This window comes from Protopterus annectens, chromosome 8.part0, assembly GCF_019279795.1.
Source record: "Protopterus annectens isolate FY-2018-M chromosome 8.part0, PAN1.0, whole genome shotgun sequence".
Classification (NCBI taxonomy): Eukaryota; Metazoa; Chordata; order Ceratodontiformes; family Protopteridae; genus Protopterus; species Protopterus annectens.
In genome coordinates, this window is record NC_056741.1 from 151798968 (window position 1) to 151825695 (window position 26728).

Genomic DNA, 26728 nt, shown 5'->3' on the forward strand with positions numbered 1-26728 from the left:
ATGTGCTCATTCAATTAACAGCTCCTGCTATGGAATACCAGTCCAGTTGCTTATTTGTGCTTTCATAAAATTAATACAGTCTGTACCTTCCAGCTTCTCTGGTACAGCACAACTTCCAGCTTCACTGGTACAGAAGAAAATCTCAGGTTTTCCCTACATGCTCTGTCCCTTAATTCTATTATTTTTGAAAGATCTCTTCTTGTGCAGTCTCCTATTCAGCCAGCCTTTTCTGCATTTCAGCATCGAATTTTTGCGGATGTTCTTCGTGTTTCACTGTTGCAGTCATCACATTTGGGTTATCCCTGCTAGGGTAGCCTCGTCCGGCCCGAATACCACATACTTAATATTTCTGCGTTGGTTGCTGTCGCTTGAGGACTGATGTCAGGTCATCAGTAGTATAAAGTAAGGCAGCCGATGCCATTGCATCAGTCTTTCTTGCCGTGCAGCCTGAAGCAGAAGCAGTTTGCATGAGTGCCAGTTGGCCGCTACCTAAGTTTTCGTCTACCGAATTGAAGTTGAAGTCTTCTAAAACTAAGTACCCCGTTGGGAATCCTTTTTTCTTGCACTAACCAATGTCATAAAAAGTTAATAATTGTCTCGCCTGTGGAAAGCAAATACCACACCGAGACTTCCACTCTTACTGCATCACTTGTTTAGGTCCAGACCATGACGTCCCCCATTGTCGCTTATGTGCTTTGTTCAACACCAGAACTATCCATTGTCCCGCCATTATTGTAGCCAGATATTTTCGCTTACAGTCTTCAAATTCTGATATGGTTTCAGTAAGCCATCTGACAGCAGATCCTCCAAAAAAATGTAAAGATAAAGACAGAGACAGACTGCACAGGTCCAAACCTACTGACAACACTTCCGTTAAGCTAGTCATTGCCTTTTGCAGACAAAGAAATATTCAGATTTACCCATACTTAGATAACTGGCTTATTCAGGCAAACAGCCAGGAAAAGCTGCTCAAGCACCTGGTCTTTGTAAAGACCCTACTAACCTCTCTAGGGTACACAATCAATGAAAAGAAATCCAAACAGTTGTCTACCCAAAGGATAATCTTCCTGGACACAGCATCCCAAATGGCATACCTTATACCAGAGAAACAAATTTTCCTGACAACCTACTTCTCTCAACTAGCCACCAGGCCCCAACTAACTGCAAGGAAGATCCTGCAAGCTCTGGAGTTCATGGCATCTTGCATATTACTCATTCCATATGCCAGACTGCATATGAGGAAACGTCAATTGTACCTAAAGAGCCTTTGGTGTCAACACTCTCAAGACCTGAAAACTCTTCTACCTATAATTCCTTGCCTCAAAAAGGATTTTCTTTGGTGGGCAATAGCATGCCCCCTCAACAAGGGACTGCCTTTCTCCCCACTCCCCACCACCCAGACCCTCACCACAGATGCATCAGACTATGCTTGGGGTGCACACCTGGATGGCAGGTGCATACAGGGCCAATGGTGTCTACAGCAAATCCCTCTGCACATCAGTCAAAAATAAATTATGGCTGTTCAGCACACCTTGATAGCTTTCAAGCCCCTTCTCTCTCCAGGTGCTCTACGGATCACAATAGACAACACCACTGTGATGTAGTACATCAATAAGCAGGGAGGGACTCACTCCTAACCTCTATGTAGGCTGGCCATGACCCTTTGGCACACAGCCTCTGCCATGCAACTACACCTGTTAGCACAATTCCTACCAGGGTCTCTCAACTCTCTGGCAGACCAATTAAGTAGAAATCTTCTGGACCCACATGAGTGGCAACTCAACAGAAGTACCTTCACCCTAATAACTCAGAAATGGGGAACCCCAAAGGTCGACTTCTTTGCCTCCCACAACAACCATCAGCTCAGCAAATTCTGCACCAGGGAGTATCACTGTATGGCTTGGAAAGTGGATGTCCTGTCCTTCCCCTGGGTCAATTTATCGGTCTATGCCTTTCCTCCCCTACCTTGCTTCCCCAGGGTACTGCTCAAAATAAGGGAGGAAAAACCAAGGACCATTATTATAGCTCCAAACTGGCCCCAGCAACAATGGTACCCCTTGCTACACAGCCTGTCTCCGCTGCCTCCATGGCGTCTTCCTCAGATTTCAAACCTCCTGAACAAGAGGGAAGGGGAATTCATGCATCCCCAATTGCAGACACTCAGTTTGGCAGCTTGGCTTATTCCCTAACCCCGAACCAAGCTGCCAACCTCAGTATACAGGTTCTGGATGTTTTCTGTGAGGACAGATGCCCTAGCACCAGAAAGTCTTATGCTGATAAATGGAAAAGGTTCTGCACCTCGATCCAGGCTAAGGGAGCCAATACAGCATAGCCCTCCCTCTCATCCTGGAATACGCAACTGACCTAATACACAGTGGCCTCTCTTTCTCCTCTATAAAAATTCATACCTCTGCTATTTCTGCTCATTTTCATACTGAGCAGCCCCTTTTCTCACACCCTTTGGTCAAACAGTTCCTAAGAGAGGCTAGCAACTTGAGGCCACCCAGAAGGGCACCAACACCAGCTTGGGACCTTAACTTTTGTATTGGAAAAGCTCACTCTGTCCCCTTTCAAACCAGCTTCCTCTGCAGAGCTAAAATTTCTCTCCTGGAAGACAGCATTCCTTCTGGCCATCACTTCAGCCAGAAGAGTCTCTGAGCTGCAAGCACTCATGGCCGTGGAACCCTTCATCATCTTCCATGCAGACAGGGTATCCTTCAGAACTAACCCATCCTTCATGCCCAAGGTGGTCTCCAGTGTGGCTCTCAACCAAACCATTCATTTGCCCACCTTTTTTTCCTAATCCCCAGAACAAGGGGAAAGGATTTTTCACACTCTAGATGTGCACAGACAGCTCAGATTCTATCTAGACAGGACTAAATCCTTCAGAAAGTCTGATCAACTTCTGGTTAGCTTTGCTACAGGGGCAGAAGGCAAAGCCATCTCCAAGAAAACCATTTCCAAATGAATAGCACACTGCATCCATTTCTGCTACAAGCAGCATGGAAAGCCTCCCCCCAAGGGGGTGAGGACACACTCCACCAGAGCAGCCTCCACCTCTGCAACTTTTCTCAGAGGAGTTCCCACCAGGGACATCCTGGAGGCTGCCACCTGGACATCTGTTCACACTTTTACCAAGTATTATCACCTGCCTCTCTTCTCCAAATCCAGGGCAGGGTTTGCCTCTGCAGTCTTGCAGGGCATCCTAGCCAGCCCCTAGTTTCCTTGACTGCCTCCACCCATTTCCTCAGCTTTGGGAATCAACCCAAATGTGATGACTGCAACAATGAAACATGAAGAACATAGTACAGTTGTGTACACTTACCATAAATGTAGATGTTCGAGTGTATTCACTGTTGCAGTCCTGGTTTCCCCCCCTCTACCCCCTTTTATTCTTTTCCTCCTTTTATTACCATTCTTCCTTATTGTTCTCCTTTCCTTGCAAGGGACATACTGGTATGTATTTTTCACTGGTGGGGTTCTTCCACCAGAGCCTGGCCTCCTACTTGGGGGCTCCTGACAGGTTAGGGCAAGAAAAACTGATGTAATGGCGTCAACTGCCATACTTTATACTACTGAAGACCTGATATCAGTCCTCAAGCGACAGCAAACGACACAGAAATATTAAGTCTCTGGTATTCGGGCCAGCTGCGGGCTACCCTAGCAGGGATAATCCAAATGTGATGACTGCAACAGTGAATACACTCGAGCATCTACATTTACGGTAAGTGTACACAACTCTACTTTTTATCACCTCACCTGAATATCTGTTTAAAGCCTCTTCCATTTTTTTCAGCCTTTTGTTACTTGAGCTGATACACTCCTTCAGTGTTTCGTTTATTTTAAGCAACTCTGAGAATATTTATACTTGAAAGAGAGGTTCCAAGATTTTCTTTCCTTTTTCCTGATTTTCTTTTTTGCTGGCATTCAGACAGTACACTTACTAGCCAAAAAGACAAGTTCACTGGCTGTCTTTTATGAGTTTTTGTTTTCACATTGGGAGAGCTGAAATCAAGCTGTTACTCAGTGTGCAGCCATCCTGGAAGTCATGCAAGCAGGATAGATTTTTGGTTGCTTTCCAGACCCCACCTTAACAATATTCATCTTATTGAAACCTCACCTATAGTATGGTCATACCGCACTGCATTAAAATTAGAAATCCACATCAAAGACACATACCTCTCATCAACAGGTCTATATTATAACCTCGAAGGTTCCATACTTTGAATGCATAAAGATCAAACTTTATGCATCGAAGTATGAATCCATCGAACCGTAATAAAAAAAATTACTAAAACAAAAAAAAAATTCAACTATAGCATTTATGCAGGGGGCAAGCCGCCCTGCACCCCCCCACACCCCCCTCTACTTAAATATGCCAACTCCGAGATCGCACAACATTGAAGTAAATGAAAATCTCCCATTATGGAGATTTCCATTTAAACGTTCGATGTTATGCGCTTTCGGTACTCTCATGTCAAGTCGACAATATCGTATTCGATATTGTCAGACTTACAGATTCTGATATAGACCCCTCATCAACAGTATGAGAACTAGATCCAGTACTAGTTAAATCAGTTATTTATGAGTAGGAATTAGAACTTTTAGTTATGTACTTACCATAACTTTAGATGTATGGGATCCATCTCACCTACATTCTGTACTGATGGGTTCGGAGCCAATCCTCGGCTCCGACTCGGCACGCTATACTACAGAACGAAGTCTCTTATTGGCTGAGCTATCCCATATCCCAGGATGCACCACCACTGCTTCCCCAGATCTTGTTTGTCCGCACACATGCACACACGCATAGACTATTGATATAATATTGCCAGGTGTTTCAAGATGAAACGGCTGAACTCGAACCGTCCAGTCTCTTCTGATCTCCAAGGCAGGGGGAAGGAGGGTGGGTTATTAGGAATGTAGGCGAGATGGATCCCATACATCTAAAGTTATGGTAAGTACATAACTAAAAGATGTTATGTGATTCTATCTCGCCTACATTCTGTACTGATGGGACAGCATCCCTAGCACCTGATTCCTGGGTGGTTCACTGGAAAACACTCCTGAGAACTGTGGAACCGAAGGAAGCTTGCCCCCGAGATGCCACATCCAATTTGTAATGAGAAATGAAGGTGTGAGGAGAAGACCATGTAGCCGCAGCACAAATGTCACTAATGGCAAGCTTAGAATGAAAGGCTGTCGAAGTAGCCATAGCCCTTGTAGAATGAGCTTTCACTGTAGTTGTAAGCTCTTTATTAGAAATGGAGTAAGTATGACTGATACAGTCTCTGATCCACTTGGCAATAGTGACTTTCGTGACGGCTTTGCCCAATTTATTGTCCGAAAAGGACACAAACAACTGATCTGTCTTCCGTGTTTGGTGCGTCCTATCTAAATAGAAGCGCAATTGTCTGTGAACATCCAATGTATGGAAGATGTATTCCGCTCTGTTTGAGTACTTTGGGAAGAAAACTGGGAGTTCCAATGACTGTTGCAGACAAAAACTAGAACAAACCTTAGGAACAAAGGATGGATTCAGTCTGAGGGATACTCTATCCTTGTGAAAAACCAGGTATGGTGGTTTGACACATAGGGCTTGAAGTTCCGAAACTCTTCTGGCTGATGTAATTGCAACCAGTAAAGCAGTCTTCCAAGAAAGAAATTTCAAATAACAAGTTGCTGCCGGTTCGAAGGGGGAAGAGGTCAAAGCACCTAATACCACATTAAGGTCCCACGGTGGAGCGGGATGAGAAATCGGAGGCCGTAGCAGCCCAGCACCTTTCATGAAGGCTTTACATAACTTGTTGCTCATCAAAGGTGGGTCTATGCTCTCATGAAAATTGGAAATAGCTGCCAATTGAACCTTGATGGTAGAGACAGAAGAACCTTGATTGAACAGAGAAGCTAAAAACTTCAGAACCTCTGACACCGGGACAGTTATAGGATCTAATCCCCGGAGTTGGGCCCAAATAGCAAATCTCTTCCATTTGCTGTTATACATTTTCTTAGTAGAAGTCTTGTGGGCTGAGGACAAGATATGTATGACTTCCGGGTCCAAAGCGTGGCTCCTGACTATGGTCGGAAGAGGAGGAGCCAAGCTGTTAACCTCAACGAGTGGAGGGACTGATGATGCTGTCCCGACTGATGGATCAAGAGGTCCGGAACCTGGTCCAGGAACCATGGACCGTCCAATGCATATTTCCGAAGAAAGGGAAACCAGATTTGACGAGGCCAGTATGGGGCAACTAGAATCATCTTGCTCTCCAAGCGAATCACCTTCTGGATCACCTTGGGAAGAAGGGGAACCGGTGGAAAGGCGTACAGAAGGCCGGTGGGCCAAGCTTGGACTAGGGCGTCCTTGGAAATCTCCCCCGGAACTGGGGTGAGAGAGAAGAACTGTTGGCATTTCGTATTGAGGGGGGTTGCGAATAGGTCGCAACAAGGAGTTCCCCATCTTCTGAAAATATGAGTTGCCACTCTGTCGTTCAGAGACCACTCGTGAGGGGAGAGAACAGTTCTGCTCAGTCTGTCGGCTATCACATTGGATCTCCCTGGAATGTGTGTTGCTACCAGAGAACGTTTGGTTGCAATCGCCCAATCCCATACCTTCATGGCCTCTCTGCAAAGGGGGTAGGATCTGGTCCCTCCTTGCTTGTTCAGGTACCAGACTACTGACATGTTGTCGGACTGAATGGCAATCATGCCCTGGGGGAGGTAACTGTGTAGTGCTTGCAGTGATAGAAGCACCACCCTCATTTCCAGTATGTTGATGTGGAGGAGACTCTCGTCTGAGTGCCACTTGCCTTGGACTGACCTGCCCAGGTAATGTCCCCCCCACCCCATCTGGGAGGCGTCCGTAGTCAATGTGGCCACTGGAGGTGGTGGAACGAAGGGTCGCCCCTGATCCAGATTGGAGGAAAGAAGCCACCAACGAAGGTCCTGTTTGCACGTCTCTGTGATCAGAGTGAGGTGACTGAGAGGGAGATCCTGATAAGACCACTGGACTGACAGGAGCCACTGGAGAATCCTCATATGTAACCTTGCCAAGGGGACTAGGAGAACGGTGGCCAACATGGAACCTAACAGTTGTAGGACCATCCTGGCTGGGGCTCAGCGTTTGAGGAGCAAGGCTCGAACTTGAGACTGTAATGTTTCTATCCTCTCTGTAGGAAGATAGACCCGCATTTGCTTTGAGTCTATCTCTACTCCAATAAACCGTATGCACTGAGATGGCAGCAACACAGACTTTGCCCAATTGAAGGTGATTCCTAGGGAGTTGCCTAGAGATATAGTGGCTGCTAGGTTTTGTAAGAGTAGACGCCTGGAGGTGGCAGTTAGGAGCCAGTCGTCTAGGTATGGAAACACCTGGAATCCTAGACTTCTCAGGTGAGCAGTCACCACCACCAAACATTTGCTGAACACCCTGGGGGCTGTGGTGAGACCAAAGGGCAGTGCACGGAACTGGAAATGACTGTCTCCCAGGCTGAAGCGCAAGTGTCTCCTGGACGCCTGATCTATCAGGATGTGATAATAGGCATCCTTGAGATCTATGGAGCACATCCAAACACCCTTCTCCAGCAGCGGGAGAATGGATTGTAAGGTGACCATCCGGAACTTGGACTTCTTGACAGATCGGTTTAGTTTGCTGAGATCCAAAAAGGGCCTCATGTCCCCGGTCTTTTTTGGCACCAAAAAGAATCTTGAGTAAGTCCCTAATCCGGTCTGGTCTTCGGGGACTGGTTGGATGACTCCTTTTTGAAGCAGCTTTGAGATTTCGATGGCTGCGAGATCCCGTTGACTGGGTGGTGGGTCCGGGATTTTCCGGGATGGTGGGGGGGGTTGAGAAAAGGGGATGGTGTAACCTCCGGCGATGATTTGGAGCACCCATCGGTCCTGAGTGATACTCTCCCAGGCCTTTAGGTGCTTCGAAAAATATCCCCCGACTGGCTCCGGAGCTGCACAGTCAGGCAATCCTTCAAGGATGCTGGAAGGTTGAAGAGCCACGAAAGGACTCGCGGTCTCCAGTGTTGCGGGGGCCTCCGCAGACTCTGGGACGCCATCTTCCTGAAACATTTCCCCCTCCTCTGCCTCTAGAAGGGGGATCGCCCTGCTGTGAGGAGTAAGCCTTTTGAGATTTACAGAACCCCATTTCCCCCCCCTCTTCTAGCCTTGGGATAAGACCTGAAGGGAGTGGAAAACCATGCCCCTACGGCAGTCAAGGTCTTACCCTCTTGTTCACAGCGGGTCAAGGTGTCCTTTACCTTGGGTCCAAACAGAGAGGACCCATCGAAGGGAGCATCGGCAAAGGAAGACTTGAAGGCTTCCGCAAAGTGACACAGGCGGAGCCAGGCTTGTCTCCGTAGAGCAACACCTGTTCCCGCCGCTCTACTTCCTCGGCTGCATACGAAATGAGCCTCATGGACGAGTTCGATAATGATGATAAGGTAGCCAGCTGAGAGCTAACCGTTTGGGCCAACTGCTCAGGTAGGTTATCAGAGAGGGTATCTGAAAGTTCCTTGACTAGATCCCTCTGAAGTCTGGTGAAGTGCGTTAGATAATTCAGAGACCTTAAAGTAAAGGCTGCTGAAGTAAGGGTGCGCTTCCCGTACCGATCCATGCTCCTGGACTCTTTATTAGGAGGATGGATGGACGTAGATGCCTCTGCCACATCTTGTTGGGTAGCAGATGCCACCACCAGGGCATCTACAGCCACACCTTTGGAGAGAAAATCCTTTTCGGGGGGGGGCTGAAAGAAATTTATTGGGGCGAGCTGGCACCGGTTCCACAGAATCCGGGTGCTCCCATGCCCTTCAAGAGGTCAAATCCAGAAGCTCATTGAAGGGCGGAGACACCCAGGAGGTGGAGGGCTGAGCCTCGAAGGCCTTGAGGAATACCGACTCCTCAGCAGAAGGGGGTTTGAACTGCCAGTCGCCTCGTTGCTTCAGGATTTCTAAGATGTCCGCAAAGGAGACATCATCCGAGGATGACTTGGGGGACCCTTCCGCATCATCGAGGTCGGTGTCCGAGGTGAGAGACTCGTCAGGGGAGTCGACGTGCTTCCTCTTGCACTGTCTCTTCCTTGGGGGTTCCTCCGAAGACGCTTTGGAAGGACCTCCAGGAAGGGGGGAACCCCCGATGGGGTTGACCTCAGGCCCCAGGGCTCTGCTGTCTTGAGACAGGGGGACAACAAAGGAACCAGTCTCCGTGCCAAGGGAAGGTGCCGGAGAGACGGTGGAGGTAGCCAAAGAAGATTTGGCCAAAGCACTCCTCATGGCCCTGAAGGCCGGACCCCCAGAGTCCTGGGAAGGTCCGACCCCCGAGGCCACAACAGTAGATGGCACTCCCGCAGCCGATGCACCGAGAGGGAGGCTCGGAACCGAAAACATCAGTCCCGAAGCGTCACCCCCGGGGCCGACCGAGGAGGTCCATGTACCGAACTCCGACCCGAAGGGCGGGGTTGGAGTAAGGGTAGGAGCCAACCCGAAAACCTCCACCGGCTCCACCAGCACCGACTCCAACGGTGCCGAGGCTGTTGGAGGAGGATTCAAGACAACAGGGTGGGCAATCGGCTTCGGAGCCAACTGGGCTGGAGCCGAAACCAACTTTTGGAAGACTGGAGACTGAAACAGCCTTTGAAGTACCCTGTCTATGTCCGAATCCGACATTCTTGAAGACCGAGAAGAGATCGAACGAGTTCGAGTCGACTTTTCCACCGGTTCCGAAGTACTGGGGGACCGGCTCCGAATCGTCTCGATAAATATCGGTGCCGAGGGAGACTCCACAACCATAGCAATTTCCCTCGGAGCCGAAGTGGACTTCGGTGCTGAAGGGGAAGAGTCTGAGCGGGCAACTCTCATCGGCTCCGAAGACAGTGGAGCCGATGAAGGTGACCCACCTCTCGTAGCTCTAGCCGTCGGCTCCGAAGCCAGAGGAGTCGAGGCTGGAGGCATCGAGGCAGACCGTTCCGCCCTCGGCTCCGAAGTCCGTGGAGCCGATGGAGAAGCCTGCCGAGATTTCTTTGTGGCCGGTTCCGACGGGCTGGTCGGAGCCGATGATTTCTTTTTCTTCGATGGTGAAGAGGAAGATGATAAAGCCTCCTCAAAAGAAGGTGTAATAAGCCCTTTTAGAATCAATTTGTTTTTCCTCTCTTGGAGGACTCGGGAGGAAAAAGCGTGACAAACGCTACATGACTCCTGAAGATGTTTAGGGCCTAAACAATACACACACAACGAGTGATCGTCCGTTATGGACATCTTGTAGCTGCATTTACAGCATTTTTTGAACCCAGAAGGTCTATGCTCTTTCGACATGTTTACACCAACACTAACTTCAAAAACTTTCAAAAACTTTGTTAAAGAAGAGTAAATAAGGACAAGACCCCTCTAACGTAAACGGGATTACTTGCCCAACTAAACTATAACACTACAATAAAACTCACACTAAATACTTCAACACGCGCGAAGGCAAGGCCCCTCTAACTGAAACGGGATCCTTTCCCTCAAATAAAGGACAAGTTTACCAGAAAAATCACTCAAAACTCAGTCACACAACAACGATAGCTGTTAAAACAGCTTTTTCACAAATCACAACAGAAAAGAAAAAATTATGTAGTTGTACGTGGAAAATGGGAGAGATATAAAACATTTTACTGGGTTCAAGGAATAACATTACAGAAATTAATAACTAAGAAATTAGTTGAGCGAAAGAAAGAAAGAAATGTATCATTAGCATGATATCTAAGGGCAATTTAAAATTTACCACAGACCCTAAGTAAATCAATGACATTTTCGTCTCATGTAATTTTTTTCCAAGGGTACAGGGAATACCAACTGCATAAAGAACAGACTTATAATCTGCTGGATAACGTAAATTTAAATATACTCACAGGGGAAGACAGTACAGCACTAGCTCAGCCCATCTCAATTTCAGAGATTTCTAAGGCAATCTCTGCACTGACATCCTGAAAAGTGACAGGTCTGGATGGTTTAACATTAGCATTTTACAAATGATTCAAACACTTCCCCCTCTCCCTTCTTAAAAACTTATTTGACAAATGTGAGGTGAACCAGAGAATTCTACAAAATTCATTAATTACCAGAGTTCTAATGTTTCTAAAACCAAACAAGGATGCCACTTTACCACAAAGCTACAGGCCTATTTCTCTCCTCCAGTTAGAGATCAAGATCTATGCAAAGATACTTGTTAACAGACTTAATAATCACTAACCTAGAAAAGTGTCAAATCTCAACAAGGTTTTATCAGACACAGAACTGGCAGCCCAGCTCTAGGAAAACTATGACTGAATGATACATAGTCAGTGATGGTGGAGAAGTATAAATGTAGCAGCACCTATAATGACAGATTTCAAAAAAGAGTTTGGCTCAGTTAAGTGGGAATTTATTTGGTCTCTTCTTCAGTTTCTACAGCTTCCTTCTTCCTTCATAACCAAATGTAAATGTTTATAATATGCACTGATCTCTTAGTAAGAATGGGTTATTATCTAATCCATATAAGCTAATTAGGGGCATAAGACAATAATGTCCCCTTTCACCATTGTTGTTCATCATAGTGACCAAAGTCTACATCCCAATATCTATCAAAAAGTTTAGATCCCATAAGAATAAATCTGAATACAATAAGGTGACCAGGTTCAGCTTGGTTTATAAACAATTATGTCATATGGGTAGCAAGCTCATAAAATAATACAGTGCTTTAAATATCTAGACAAATAAACAGGGCTAATGGTACTATTTCCACTTTTCAAACTAACATAGGAACATCTCAGCAGTTTGAAACAGGAAAAGGACTGGCAAATTAACACAGAATATGTCATTTAATCCAGCCCAAATAATAGAGAAAATGGAAAAATTCTGCTAGAAACCATGTCAAATAAGCTGTTGTGTTGGAAAAAAGACATTCAGGCCTTTCTCATGAAAATACAAATGACTAAGATGTTTGTACATCCAAATGTTCACCACTTAATGAGATATTTACTATAGGATCATAGGAAGTTACTAGGCTATTGGCCCTGAGGCCCTTATAACCCTAGCCAAGAATTTAGCCCATGTTTAGACAAGTCAGCACCCAAAGCCCCTGTACAGCAGGGACACAGGTGGAATCCCAGGGGTGTATTTCCTGTTTCTCATCCAGTTATCCAGACTGTGCTTGACAAAGGATAATGAGCTACTCTGCTTGACGTGGCGAGGGAGTCTATTCCACAGATGGGGGAGCCTCTGACACAAATCTGTCCCGCCAAAAAGTCCTGTTGATGTCACAGACCAGGTTGAGGTCACGCATGCGGGTTACTCGAGTGAAGCTTGACTTGCGGATATGCAGTAATCCCATCAAGGAGGGGTCTGAGATTTCTTTGTATGACAGACAGAGGTCACCTCCGAGGAGTCTGTGTGAAACTGAGTAGAGGGACAGGGCTTATAGCCTATCTGTGTAGGGTAGATGTTTGAGGCCCTGGATTCTTCTGGTGAGGACTGTGGCTGCATGTGTTTTGCGAGGTACATGCCAAAGGGGGCATTGTACTCAATAATTGGCCTTATAAGGAAAGAATACAGGGATGTTATGGCCTCCTTGTCCCTGGATGAGATACCCTTACTTATGAGGTGTGCCATATAGAAAGCTTTCTGTACAACGAAAGCAAAGTGGTGGTCAAAAGTCAGGTTGCTATCAACCTGGGAGCGCAAATCCCGCACGACTGATTGCATGCTTAGGACATTGTTATTAATGTGATAATATGTGGGGACATCACTCTCCCCAAAAGGGATGATGATGCATTTTTTGGCATTCAGCTTGAGGCCATGTTTCTGGCAGCTGTCATTTATTTGGGTGAGACCCTCTTGGAGAACGTCCACATCACTTGGGGAACTGATGACAGCACCCAGCTTGCAGTCATCTGCAAACGTGGTCAGCCATAGCTCACTGGTTTTGGCCTGCACCTCAGATAAAATACACCCCGGGGATCACTTCTGTGGCTCTGCTCGACAGGGGCACAGGAAATTAACTTTCTTGGGTTGGCATAAGCCAGGGAACTTTGTTGGCTTGGCTTACTTAGGCCCTTGGGCCGATAGCCTAGTACCTACCTATGAACCTATGAATAACAGATGCCCCAAGACCAGGCAGCCACGGTGGTGCAGCGGTTAGCATTGCCACCTCACAGCAAGAGGCACTCTGGTTCAATTCTCATCTGGGGTGGCCTTTGGTGTGGAGTCTGCATGTCCTCCCTGTGGTCGCATGGGTTTCCTCCGGGTGCTCCGGTATCCTCCCACATCCCAAAGACATGCTGTAGGTGGCTTGGACACTCTAAATTGGCCGTGTGTGTGTGTGTGTGTGTGTGTGTGTCCCCTGTGGAAGGTTGGGTGCTGGGCTGGCAACTTGACACCATAAAAATCCACAGCCAATCATGAGTGAACAGGTGATCCACTGTGGCGACCCCTAACCGGGAAAAAGCCGAAAGAACAAGAAGAGGCCCCAAGACCGATCTCTGGGGTATGCCACTCATTACGGGTCTACTGCTTAAGGTGGCTTCCCCTATTTTGATTAGGTGGGTTCTATCAGTGAGCCAGTTTGCTACCCACCTGATAACTTCTGATTGATACCTAGTTGAGAGAGTTTGTCTACTATGGTCAAGTGGGGAATAGTGTCAAAGGCCTTGGCTAGGTCAAGGTAGGTGGTGTGCACCGTCTTCCCCATGGCTTTGATGACTGTCTCAAAGACGTTGACTAGATTTAACAGATATGACCTCCTCTTGACAAAGCCAAACTGTGTAGGGTGGAGTGTTTGGAGGTTGCCAATGTCCATGTTAATGAGGTCCATGATAATCTGTTCCATGGCCTTGGAGATCAGACTAGTAGACTGATGGGTCTATAATTTCCTGGATCGGTGGGTGCTCCACCTTTGTGTAAAGGGATGACAGTGGCTGTCCTCCACTTGGCTGGAACAAAGCCGGTACTCAGGCTTTGGTTGAATAGGGTGACTAATGGTGCTGTAAGTTCATGCCTGAGTTCATGTAGGATGCAGCCTGGGATGTTATGGGATTCAATGGAAGCTGTAACTTTTGCCTTTGAGAGGGCAGTGATGACCTGTTCCCTAGAGAGAAGGGGAGGGGCAGGTACTGGGGATGTCCTGATTTACAGATGGTGGGACAGAGAGGTGACGTTTTCACTGAATCTGTCAGGCAGTAGGTTGGTTATATCTACAACATTTGTGTATGTGGTGTCCTTGACCACCAGTTCTGAACAGATCTGGGTGCTTCCTTTGAGATTGCGGACATATGTGAAGAAGGCCTTATGATTGTCTCTAGTAGATGTGGCCAGTTTGGACTCGAAGTTTGCTTTAGAGGATTTCACTAGTGCTCTTACTTCCTTGTTCAGGCTAAGGAGAGATTGCTTCCAATTGGGCACCTGCTCCTTCTTGGTCCTGGACAGCAATTTTTTCCTTTTGTTATATAGTTTATTTATTGTAGATGTCCACCAGACAGGCTTACTCTTCCTTGTGGAGGATGATTTTGTCCTGTCAGGTATTCCTGATTCCATACATCTATGTAAGTGCTCGTATACTACTTTGGTGTAGATTTGGACATTGGTGTCAGTTCCAACAGAGGAGGAGAGGGCTGTGAGGCTGTTTACCAATCCCTCAGGAGGTTGTAATCAGCTTTGGAGAAGTTTTTTATTTGACCCTAGCTAGGGGAAGGTCAGGGGTGATGCTGACTTCGAAAGTGACCGCTTTATGGTCGGATCTTAGTAGGGAGGATGATACTGTAGGAGTGCTGCAGTGCTTACTCATGTTGGTTAATACCAAGTCCAAGATATTATCACCTCTTGTGGGGGTATCGACTAGCTGTTCCAAGGCATTTGCATTGATAAAAATCAAAGAATCTATGGGCATTTGTGTTCTGGTATGAGTAGTTTTTCCAATCTATTGTTGGGTAGTTAAAGTCGCCCAGGATCAGGGTAAAGGGTTGAATCTTGATACATTCAAAGAGGTCCAGATAGGTGGCGTGGGGCATCTTGAGTCAACTGTGGGGGCCTGTAGTTAGCTAAGATTTGAATAGGGGTCTTGTTAACGGTTAACTGCACCTAGAGTGTCTCCTGTGCGTCATACTGTTTGACCTGCCTGGAGGTATGTGTGTCTTTAATATAAATTGAAACTCCACTTCCTTTGGCTTTGCTGCCCACAGTTTGGGGTCTGACTGTATGATAGGATGAGTAACCAGGTAAGGCTGGGGTGCTCTACGCAGCTTTGAACCAGGTTAAGAATGCTTTCAATGAGTGCAGTTTCATGTTTAGACTCCTAGCGTTTAGCAGCATGACCTTTAATTTGCATTGTGCTGAAATTTTTATGCTGGTTTTATCAACCTCAGAACTCTTCCTAAAAAAGGCACTATGGGGGAGCAAGGGCCTTTGCCAGAAGCCTGAAGCCCAAGAGAGACAGATGCAAGCCATCTCTAGCAAAGTATCATCGTCTGTAGATCATATCTTTCCACGCTGTCAGGTAATGGATCCTCCTGGAATGACACCAGAAACTAAGGCAATTGTTAAAGTCAATCATTTTCTGTTTGTATTGAGGCATCATTCTGGGTGACAGTAGAATGCTGCTTAAGGCTAGGGAAATACCTGTCTGGGACACATATTCAGTGAGCTCAATCATGTCTCTCTTCATATAGTTCAGGGAGGTACGTTTCAAGTTGTTCACCCCGACATGATCCATGACAGAGTCACAACAGTACCTGTTGTTGAGAGGCTTGAGTGCATGTGTGATATGGCAGATTCTGGCACCTGACAGACAACTAACCATGACTTTCTCCTTATTCAGCCTGGTGAGAGGCACATCTGTGTGTCTCACAATGGAGTCTCTCATGACTAATATGTTGGGTTTATGGTTAGGCCTTTGTGGTTCCAAGACGCAGGTGTGTGGACTATGTGCGGTATGTGGTGTGGAGGGTTGTAGAGTTTGCATGTGTTTTTGCCTCTGAGATCTCCTTTGTTTGGGTATGTTTTTGTTGAGAACCTCCACATATCTGGGCGTGTGTTGTGTAGCTGAGGGTGGTGTTTGAAGTGTAGTGATTGTGTTGATAACCTTTTCAGTGCCAGATATACTTGCTTGTAAGGCATACTGGCATTTATCTAGATACAATGAAAAAATTCAAGCCCTGATAATAAATTTTATTTGGGGTAATACCCATCTGAGAATAAGAAGACAAAAACTTTTCAGCCCTAAGTAATGGGGCAGAATAGGATTCCCAGATCTTCAAAGGTATAATGAATCTATAGTAAAAAGCCACTAAATTCAGTCTAGACTTCATCTTAGACCGATCTGGCTAGTAGGGACAAGCTAATGAACAAGGCCTAATATGGCAATATCAAAGCAAATCTAGGTTTTCTAATAAGAAAAATACATGTTCAGAATGAACTAACTGGCACAATACATATATCCTTTTTCTTACAGATATATGTAATGCAGATAAATAAAAGTTGATAGGCTATAATAAACTAAAAGAAAACTTTCCCAAAAAGAAACTAATTTAATGGAAATACATCCAACTTTGGAACTTTTTATATAGAGATTGCATAGACAAAATCATTAACCAAGACAAATATCTGGAGGTGATAAAGAAACAGAAGGTCATCATGAGCAATTATAAATGAGGTTTACTAATAAAACTTTTTTATATAATGAAATAAAAAAGTTCCACCAATCTCATGGCAATTAATTGCAAACAAATGGAATATCATTTCAAGACCCCCATATAAAACAAACTGGAAAACAATCTAACTTAAGCTAACCAACAAACTCCCAGATGTTCATCAATTCATGTTTATTAAACTCTTTCATCAATGGCAAAATTTGCAAGCATGATTATACAATAGGGGTATTTCTACTTCTAATTCTTGCTGGCACTGTTACAACCCAAATGCTGGTTATTACCATATGATTTGGTCCTATCTGATAATTTCATTAAAGTGGGGAGAAATAATAGAAGCCTTTATCTGGGCTACAAGAACCACTTAAACAGATGAGTCCTCTAATAACTTTTAGTTATTGGAAATCCTCCCAATGGCAATGCTGATTATGACCCTAAATGGCTATGTGTTAGAGTGTTTTGTATATCTTTACAGGTTTCTTATTCAAACACTGGAGGTCAGTCCCACTAGACTGAAACCTCAATTTCATAAATTCTGTTTTCCGGCAAAGACTTATATAGATGACAGGTCAGAATGGTGGGAAATTTTTGTATATGTACTGGCAAGGAACAGTGAACTGACTAGTTAAGATGCCAGTTTCCAAATATACTTATATGATGTTCTTAAATGGATGGCTATTCCAAATCCGGGGTTAAGCACAGTGTTTTATTTAAATGGTTACATGAAATTATACCCTTTGAGACACATCATTAATCAGAACTAGTATTTCTTAATGAAATAACAGAATTTTTTTCTTTTGGTTACATTTGTATCTATACAAAGTTGCCCATATAGAGTTTTACATTAACGTTATTAGCCTTGTTGCTACTCTCAAGAGAGACGCGATTTTAGCAAGACAGTGTTCTCATATTCAAGTTTTAACCTTTTTGAAATGTGAAGTTAGTTGTACATGACAAAATGTTGCTAGTAAATTGTTATAATCTTGTTATATTTTGTTGACTTCAGAGGGATTAAAAAAAATCATGTTTAAAAAAAGAATAGGTGGAAGAAATGGAACTAGTGCTTTTAAGGAACAAAATGTGCACATACTTTCTCTCATGCATATTATGCACACACCTACTGACAGTTTAGAGGACAGCCAATTCACCTACCAGCATGCCCTATTTTTAATCTTAATTCACAGCACTAAATATAGTGTTTTCAGTAGTGCTGTTCAGTTTAACACTGTAGTCATGCCAAAAAAGCAACGATATAACTCTGCAAATGTGCATTTATAGCACATTACTTAAAATACATTATTCACTGAAGTAAGATATGTAAGAAAGGACAGTTGTGTAAGTAAACTTACCATAATAATAGATCTTCTGATAGATCACAGCCTAAAGTAAATGGGTCTTACCCTTGAAAACTGGGCAGTTTTAAAAGCTAAAAGGGAGCCTTCTAAACATTCTGTCAGGAGCTCGAGCAGAGCTCAATAAAAGGACAGCTGGAATACAAAATGTTTCACAGCAATTTTTGGCCAGGAGGGAAGCAAGAATCCTGATATAACAGTGCTAGGAAACAAAACCAGCAGTAAACTATATGCACAAAAAGAGTGAAACATCTACACCCTGGCAACACAAACAAGAATACAAACAAAAAAGGGGGCTGGAGGGATGGGAAAGTACAAAAGTAATCTACTACAGCATCGACTGTTAAGGAACCTTTACTTGAACAACTGTAAAATGCTTAGTCATAGATCACTGTTGCAGTAGCCTTAAGCTAAATGGGTGGATTACCAAAGCTTAGAAAGCTAATAAAGGGAGGAGGCTAGTAAACTAAGACTGCAAGAGCCTCTGGAGAATGGTCCTGGCAAATCCCGTTCTGCACCTGGAAAAGGGAGTTCAGTTTGTAAAATGTGTACAGATGATCAAATATCTGCCTTTAAAATACTTCCAGTGTCTATACCTTTACAAAAAGCCAATTCCTTGTGGAATGAGCCCTAATGCTGCCTGATGTGGCCAATTATGTTCAGTGTAACAGAAAGCAACAGTATGAGGCAACTACCTTGAAATGGTTAGCTTGGACACTGGTTGTCCTTTCATCTTACCCTCATAGGAGAAAAACATCTGATCAACTTTCCTAAAGGCTTGAGTTTAGTCCAGGTAGAAGTGTGAAGAATCTTTGCTTTCTTATTCTTTGGTTCAAGAAAGAAGTCAGGAGGATCAAGAGTCTTGTTTAAGGTAAATGCCGAAACACTTTAAGAATAAAAGAAACCATGTCCTTATGAAAAATGAGGTAGGGCTGACTCACCAACAGTGCCCGCAACTCAGATACTCTCCTAGCAGATGTCAGAGCAATGAACAAACCAGTCTTCTGTGTTAAGAACCTCGATTTAGCCTGAAAAACTGGTTCAAATGGAGATGAAGTAAGCTTTTCTCAAGTGTAAAGTTGATATCCCAAAGAAGGACCATTTGTTTCCTAGGTGGATGGCTGTGCAACACCCCTTTCAAAAGCTGTCTGACTTGAGTAAGGTTAGAATAAAAAGTGATACTGCACACAAGTAGAAACAGCCAACAAATGCACCTTGGTAAAGAAATGAGAAAGGCCAGAGGATCAGGAACCAGAGATTCTGGGCCTGAAGAGGGTCCTGGTTCTTGAAATGGCACCAACTAGAAAATCTTTTCCACTTGTGTATACAGGATTTGCAAACAGCATGGTTTTTCACCTCTTTTGGTACCTGCTGCATATATGCAGAAAGATTGAAATGGCATATGTCTTCCAGTCTTATTTTCAAGGAGTCCTGGAGCAGAATTTCTCTAGCTGACTATTCTGAAAGGAGGCAAACAAATCTAGTTCTGATGTTTCCTACAGATGGATCAATTCTTGAAATTTACATTCATGAGGGTCTTTCCCAGTCAACTTATCTGCAATCAGGTTTTCCTTTCACCAGATGAAAGAAACCTGCACAGTCAAACTGAGCTGAATTTCTATCTCCAGACTGTCATAACCAGTCTGCAAAGAGGGTAGGATCTGGTATTCTCTTGTTTGCTTATGGACCACATCACTGTAATATTGTGTGTGTACGCTTGGAGATGTCTTAGGGACCAGAGAAGATTTAATGTCTTCAAAGCACTAATCACTGCCAACATCCCTCTAATTTTGTGCTTCTGTCCAGCTGAAGCATTCCAAAAAAGCTTGCACTTTCACTCTTTGGAAGCCATACCCCACATCACTTCTGATGTATCTGTAGTTACAGAATATATGGGAGTCAGAAAGAAGAGCAGTTGACCTGGATTGCAAGAGATCTGGTGTATTCACCAAAGAATCTTCCTTTTTGAAATCACAGAATGGAGATCTGGAAGGAAAATAGTGCAGATGCTGAATCAGCAATGATCTGAGGTGCTACTGTATTTTACTCACGCAGAGTCTGGCCAGGGTAACCCTGATAATTGTAGATTTCATTTTCCCCCAAATTCTGGGAAACTTCCTTGCAAGTGCATGGTTTTGACAGGCAAAGCTCAAGCAGAACTGCTGGAACATCTCTACTTTCTCTGGAGGAAGAAAAGTACTCCCTGGAATAGAATCCAGTAGACATTTCAGGAATGAAATTATGTGCAAAGAAAGAAGATTTTTAAAGCTTAATTTGATAATCCAGACAAAGTAAAAGATTCTTGACAATCTGTAAAGACTCTTGGCAACTAGAAGAAAGATCTGAAAAATAAGAAAATCTCACAAATATAGATGTGAATGCCTTGAAATATCCAGAGAAGGCCTCCTGGAACTTTTCTTTTAAAAAAATATATTAAAATATCACTTAAGATACAGGCACACATACTTTACTAGAAAAGATCATGGCAACAGAACAAAGGGGTAATAAATGAAAGTCATATGGAACAAAGGATAATTTATTGTTAAATAAAGTCATAATGGAGAACTGTAAAATGGGGAAGAATTTAAGTACAGCATGGACAGACTACAAAAAAGCATTTGACAGTATCCCAATATCATGGATAAAAGACTACTTAATAATTTATTACGATACAGCCTGCACTGATCGATTACAGGGCCCATGAAACAGTGGCAAACCACTTTGCAGTTAAGCCATGATAAAGGACAAATTATTATTTCAGGGAAAAAAATTCAAAGGGGATGTTCCAGGATGACTCTTTCACTGCTGTTCTTTTGTCTTGCCCTTAACTCATTAGGCTATCTACTTAACAGATTAGCTCATGGCTACAATTTGGATCCCAGAAAACAACAAAGCGTAAAGACTTCTCATATTCTTTTTGTAGATGATTTAGAATTGCATAGTTCATCGAATGAGGAATTGAAAGCACAATTGCAAGTGGTCAAAATTTTCAAATGATATAAGAATGTCATTTGGTGTTGATAAATGTACAAAAGCAACCTTTAAAACAGGAAAGCTGCAGCATCAAGAAAACATGAGTTTTGGACAGGAATGGGATATAAAAGAACTTAAGAAAGAGGGAGTGTACAAATATTTGGGAATTCAGGAAGGATCAAGAATAAAACAAATGAAAATAACATTTAGTCAGGAATATTTGAAAATACTTTAATACTGAAAACAGTATTGACATCTAGGAACAAAGTCCAAGATATAAACCAATTTGCTCTTCCTGTCCTAACTTACAGTTTTGGAGTGAAAGACTGGCCCCAAAGGGTGTTGGATAGGAAAACAAGAAGGATGCTTTATGGTCATCAAATGATTTATAAAAATCAATGCATACCAAGACTATATATTCCACATTCTGAAGGAGGTATGGACCTCCCTGAAATTGATTACACATATAGATCTACAATCGTGGGACTACATACATATCTGTTGATCTCACAAGACCCAAACATAGTGAAAGTTCTGAAGCATGAGGGGAATAAGCCTAAGATGACTTTGCTGCTTAGTTTAGCAGAAGAATATCGACATCAAGCAGGAATGGAAATCAAACCAGAAGTAGATAAAAATCAGCCAGTGACTGAATATGCCAAAAACCCAAGGAGAGAATATAAGTTGACAGATCAGACAAGAAGGCAAGAAATGTTGAAAATGCATAATATAGTTGCAAGTATAGAAAGCTATTGAAAGAAACTCAAGTTGATCAGGATCAAATGCAGGAATGGTTAAGGAGAGGTGAATTTAAACCAAAAGATGAAAAATGTAATATTGGTGGCCATTTACAAAGTCCATTGAACATGCGGGAGAAAGAAAACAAATGTAGGTTTTGTAAAACAGAATTGGAAACAGTTGCACATCTTGTTGCTGGTTGTAATATGCTAATGGAAGAAGGACTGTATACTCAAAGGCATAATAATGAGGCAAGATTGTTGCACTGGGGATTATAATACTGAAATAGCTGAAAAACACTAGAAACACGAGCCACAAAGCATTATAGAAAATAGTGAATTTATATTACATGGGCTCATCCATTATCAACAACTCAAAAAATAGATGCAAGAAAACCAGATATAGTAGCCCATGAAAAGAAGACAAAAGTAGCATTGAGCATTGAAATTGCTACACCCAGTGACTGTAGTGTCTTACGTACAAAGAGACACAAAGTCATAAAATACCAGGATTTGCAGGCAGAAATGAGGGCAATGTGGAAGAAGAATACCCAGACCGTTCCAATAGTAGTAGGAGCAGTGGATCTTATAAAAAATAATTTACAATCATACTTAGATATATTACCAATACATGTTAACTCCATACGAATTGCAGAAGGAGTCATTGCTGGCACATTGCAGATGCTGCAAAGAGCACTTCTGGCTAACATCAAAGATTGAAACAATACTAATTTCATGAACTTTCATCACATCTTGACTTAGGAATGGGGTCCATTCCCATCACGGTACTAGAAACCAAGACTTGGAGAGATTAAAGAACTAGAAAAACAAACCATAACATTTTTTTCCATTCATACACATTATACATTACATTTTCTGTTTCTTTATAACAACCGCTTTTCAGTCTAACATTGCATAAATCACTCAATCCCTGCCTTCCCTTAAATCTCACTCCTCTTCCTCAATACTATTGTGTATACATTGTTCCCACAAATTCCATTTATTTCTATGTAGTTTGTTCCTTCCATTTTCTAAAAATCCCTCTTCTAGTTCTTTTATCTTTTTTACAGTACTCAACACTTCAAATAAAGTTGGTTTAGATGATTTAGATTTCCATTTTCTACTAATTGCTTTTTTGACTGCCAAGAGAATTAAACTTAACAAGCCTTTACTATGTCTAGACCATTCAGATCCTGTGTCCCAGCTCAAAAGAAACATTTCCTTAGTTACAGCCATTTGCTCCCACAATAATTCTGAAAGAGTGCTCCATATGGAAGTTTTTAATCTGACAACTCATTACACTCCCAAACATGTTCCCATTACCTCTTTCTTACCCATCACACATCCAACAATTGCTATCTACCTGAGGAAAACGTATTTGAAGGTTGCTTGGGGTATAAAAATACCTATGCAAATATTCCAAGCAAAAATCCTAAACCTCCTGGATTTTATTGCATACTTGGGAGACATACAAATGTCCTCCTATTGTTCCCATATAAATGACTTTTCCAGTCTCTTCTACCCTCCGCAGATTTATTCCTATCGCTATAATACAATACTTTTTATGATCTACTAATTATCACCTTTTTAACCGCGGCATCTGTTCTAGATTTGACTAAAATCTCTACCAGAGCAGTTATTTTACTTAAGAGTCTCCTATCCCTGTCTCTTTCCCTATGCTCTGCATCAATCCCTGATAGGGAAGGCAGTCTAATTTGCAGTCCTAACTTCTTCTTGGCTTCATTCCAGTCTATTACTTCTTGAGCTATTTGCTCCCAATATATTGGTTCCTTTGCCAGTTTTCTTCAATAAATTGTAGCACTCTTTTGCCTATTTTCTATAACCATACTTGCAGTTATATATATTAGTAAAATCTCCATTATCCAGCCATGTGTTGACTTAGTTCTTAAAATACATTCTGCAATTTTATGAATATAATATTATGCATTGTATTTGTTATTCTCCTTAAGGATCTGCATCCAACATCCCACTCTCCCCTTATTTCTTGAACCCTCTCCCCCTTTTCATTGTCATCCCTTTCCACTTTGAATTATAACCTTCTGCTTGTGTTAAGTACATGAGCCTTAACTGCATAATTCTGCAATATCCCTTCAAATCAGGTAATCCTAAACCACCTTGCTCTATTGGGAGGACCAGTTTATCCCACTTAACTCTTGCCATCTATCCCTCCCATATATGTTCCTTCATCTCTTTATTAATTATTGTCCACAACTTTTCCTCTGGTTGATAAAAATATGTGTGACTTGTATATACAACAAAATGGACTAAAAACATTTTTATTGTGTGTATCTTACTATCCATATCAATAAACAAGAGATTTCAGTTTATCAGCTTTTGTATTACCTTTTATTTAGCCTCTTCCCACATAACCTTAGCTGCCAAAACAATGAGTATTTTTTACCAAGTCATGTGTGGGTACATCATTTATGGCTATAGCCTTTGTTTTATCATCATTAATTTTATATCTTGAAAAGACTTGAAAATATCTCAAAATGTTCCTCAACACCAATATGTCTTTATTCTTGATTTATTAAGTAAAAAATAAAATTGTCTGCGAATAAAGCCAACTTTTCTTTTTTTCTTGGTTACCATACTATTTGTATCCTTGAATTTCTGAGTCCCTTATTTCCTTTAACAGTGACTCTAAATATAAAGCAAATAATAAAGGGGAAAGAGGACACCAGTGGCTGGTTCCTCTGTTCAAACACAACTTATCACAGGGGAACCTTTCAGCTTTAATTCTTGCCATTGAGCCTTCATATATCCAGTTAATTAACCATATTATTGTATCAGGGAATCCAGATGTTTCTATTACCCTACTCATAAAATCCCAGCACACTCTGTCACATGCTTTTTCATCATGGCCCACCACCAACAACAATATTTTCTTGTTTTCTTTTTCCCTGTGGATCATCTTTGTTTTATTAATGTTGTCAAATGTTTGCCTCACTTCAACAAAACCACACTGATCGATGTCTATTAATTCTGGCAACACATTTGCCATTCTTTTAGGTAGTACAGACATAAACACTTTATAATGAAGGTTTAAGATTGAAACATGTCTCTATGAAGCTGGGTCTGATGTATCTTTACCATCCTTAGGTATACAGCTACTGCAGCATTTTTCCAAGATGCTGATGTTTACCCTCCTTTTAAAATACTACCAGACAAAATCTTCCAAATCTTCAGCAGTTGCTTCCCTCCTAACTTCCAAACTTCCACAGGAATACCATCTGTTCCTGGAGACTTTCCTGAAGACTGATTATGCATCATCATTTATACCTCATGTCCTGTTATCTTAACTATTAGTTTCTGAACCTCATCTTCCTCTAATCTTGGCATAATTAAATCTTCCATAAATATTTCCATTTGCACTCTTGGTTTCCACAGTCCTCTGTTTTTTATAAAATTTTCAATACCTCTATAAGATCTCTAGTTACCTTTTTTTGTCATAGGCTTCCTAAGTTTGGTGAAAACACTTTCAACTTTCTGTTGCCTAAGTCACTGTTTAAAATGTTATTTAGCTCTGAAGTCATTTTCAAAAAACAGCCACTTAACAGCAGTCTTTGTAAACTCTTGAATATTATCCAAATATTCCCTTATTTGCCCTTTAGCATTCCGCAGTTGTTCCTCTTCTTCTGTGATATTCCTCTTATTCTGGAATACTTTAACCTTTGTCAGTCACGCTAAATAATTTCTGTTGCTTCTTAACCATATCTGTGTTTCTTTTATTTCAACCCCATTTTAAAATTCCACCTTCATTTTATCCCACTCAATAGCTATCATAAGTTTCTATCTTCCATAATAAGTCTCAAATCATTTTTATGATCCATTCCTTTAATTTCTTTCTTTTTAACAGGTAAGTGAGAAAGTGCCACTACCTCATTTTTACTTCATTACCCTGCATTTTTATCTTAGCTGTTATTACTGCATGATCTGAAATAGTTATTGGGTGTGTGCTGAAGCTTTCAATTAAATACACATGTTCCTGTGAAATATGATTTCTATCGAGTCTAGTCCAGTTATTGTACTTTGGGGAATAAAATGTAAATTCTGTCTGAATTCCTACTACTGAATGTATGTTTTCCATACATTAAAGCTATGTACTCACCATAACTATGCATCTGTGTTGTCCATTTCCATGCTTCCTCAACTTTTGCGTATCAGATCTGACTCAGCTGCATTTACTAGACTCTCGATATAGGAGAAACTAAGCCTAGGTTAAGACAAAGTAAAGCTAGTAGTAGCAGAAGTGGGGCTCAAACCTAGAAGAGATGTTCTGCAATAACCACATGGTCACTGCAGGAGATAATAGCAAGGGGGGTGGAGGGTGGTGGGTTGAGTAAAAATGAAAATGGACAACAAAAATGCCCAGTTATGGTGAGTACATAACTTTAATATCTGATGTTGTCTTTTTCATTCTTTCCACAAAAAATGGAACAGAATCCCCAGCTACATGTACCTTGGGAGGCCCTCATGGAAGAATATTCCGAAGTACTGCAGAACCAAAGGCAGCCCTGCTTCTGGAAATCAAATCTAATTTGTAATGAGCAATAAAAGTATAAACATTACACCAAGTAGCTGCTTCACAAATGTCGTCATCAGACGTTCTAGACCAAAATCCAGATAAAACTCCCACTGAGATAGCCGCACTCTTTAATTCATATTTTATCGATACCATAGCTAAACTCATCGCTACCTTTCCACCTATTGAACCCTGCCCACCTGAATCTCCCACTTCACACTCCTCTACTACTCCTCTATTCTCATTCTCACCTATACCAACTTCCACTATAAAAAAACTACTTCATAAACTCAAACCTTGCACTAACGCACCAGACAACTTACCTGCTGAATTTCTACAGCTATATGCAAAGTCCATTGCCTATTCTTTCAGCATACTCCTCAATAGATCTATTCAGGAGTCCAGTATACTAAACATATGGAAAAAGCATTTGTTCTTCCACAAAGTTGACAACAACTCTGATATC

General features: G+C 42.4%; 1 protein-coding gene across 1 annotated transcript in view; it reads right to left on the minus strand.

Moving 5' to 3' along the window:
- LOC122808680 (alpha-2-macroglobulin-like) overlaps nt 1-26728 on the minus strand; it is a 2380392-nt gene that overhangs the window by 1300198 nt on the left and 1053466 nt on the right. The window lies entirely within an intron of this gene.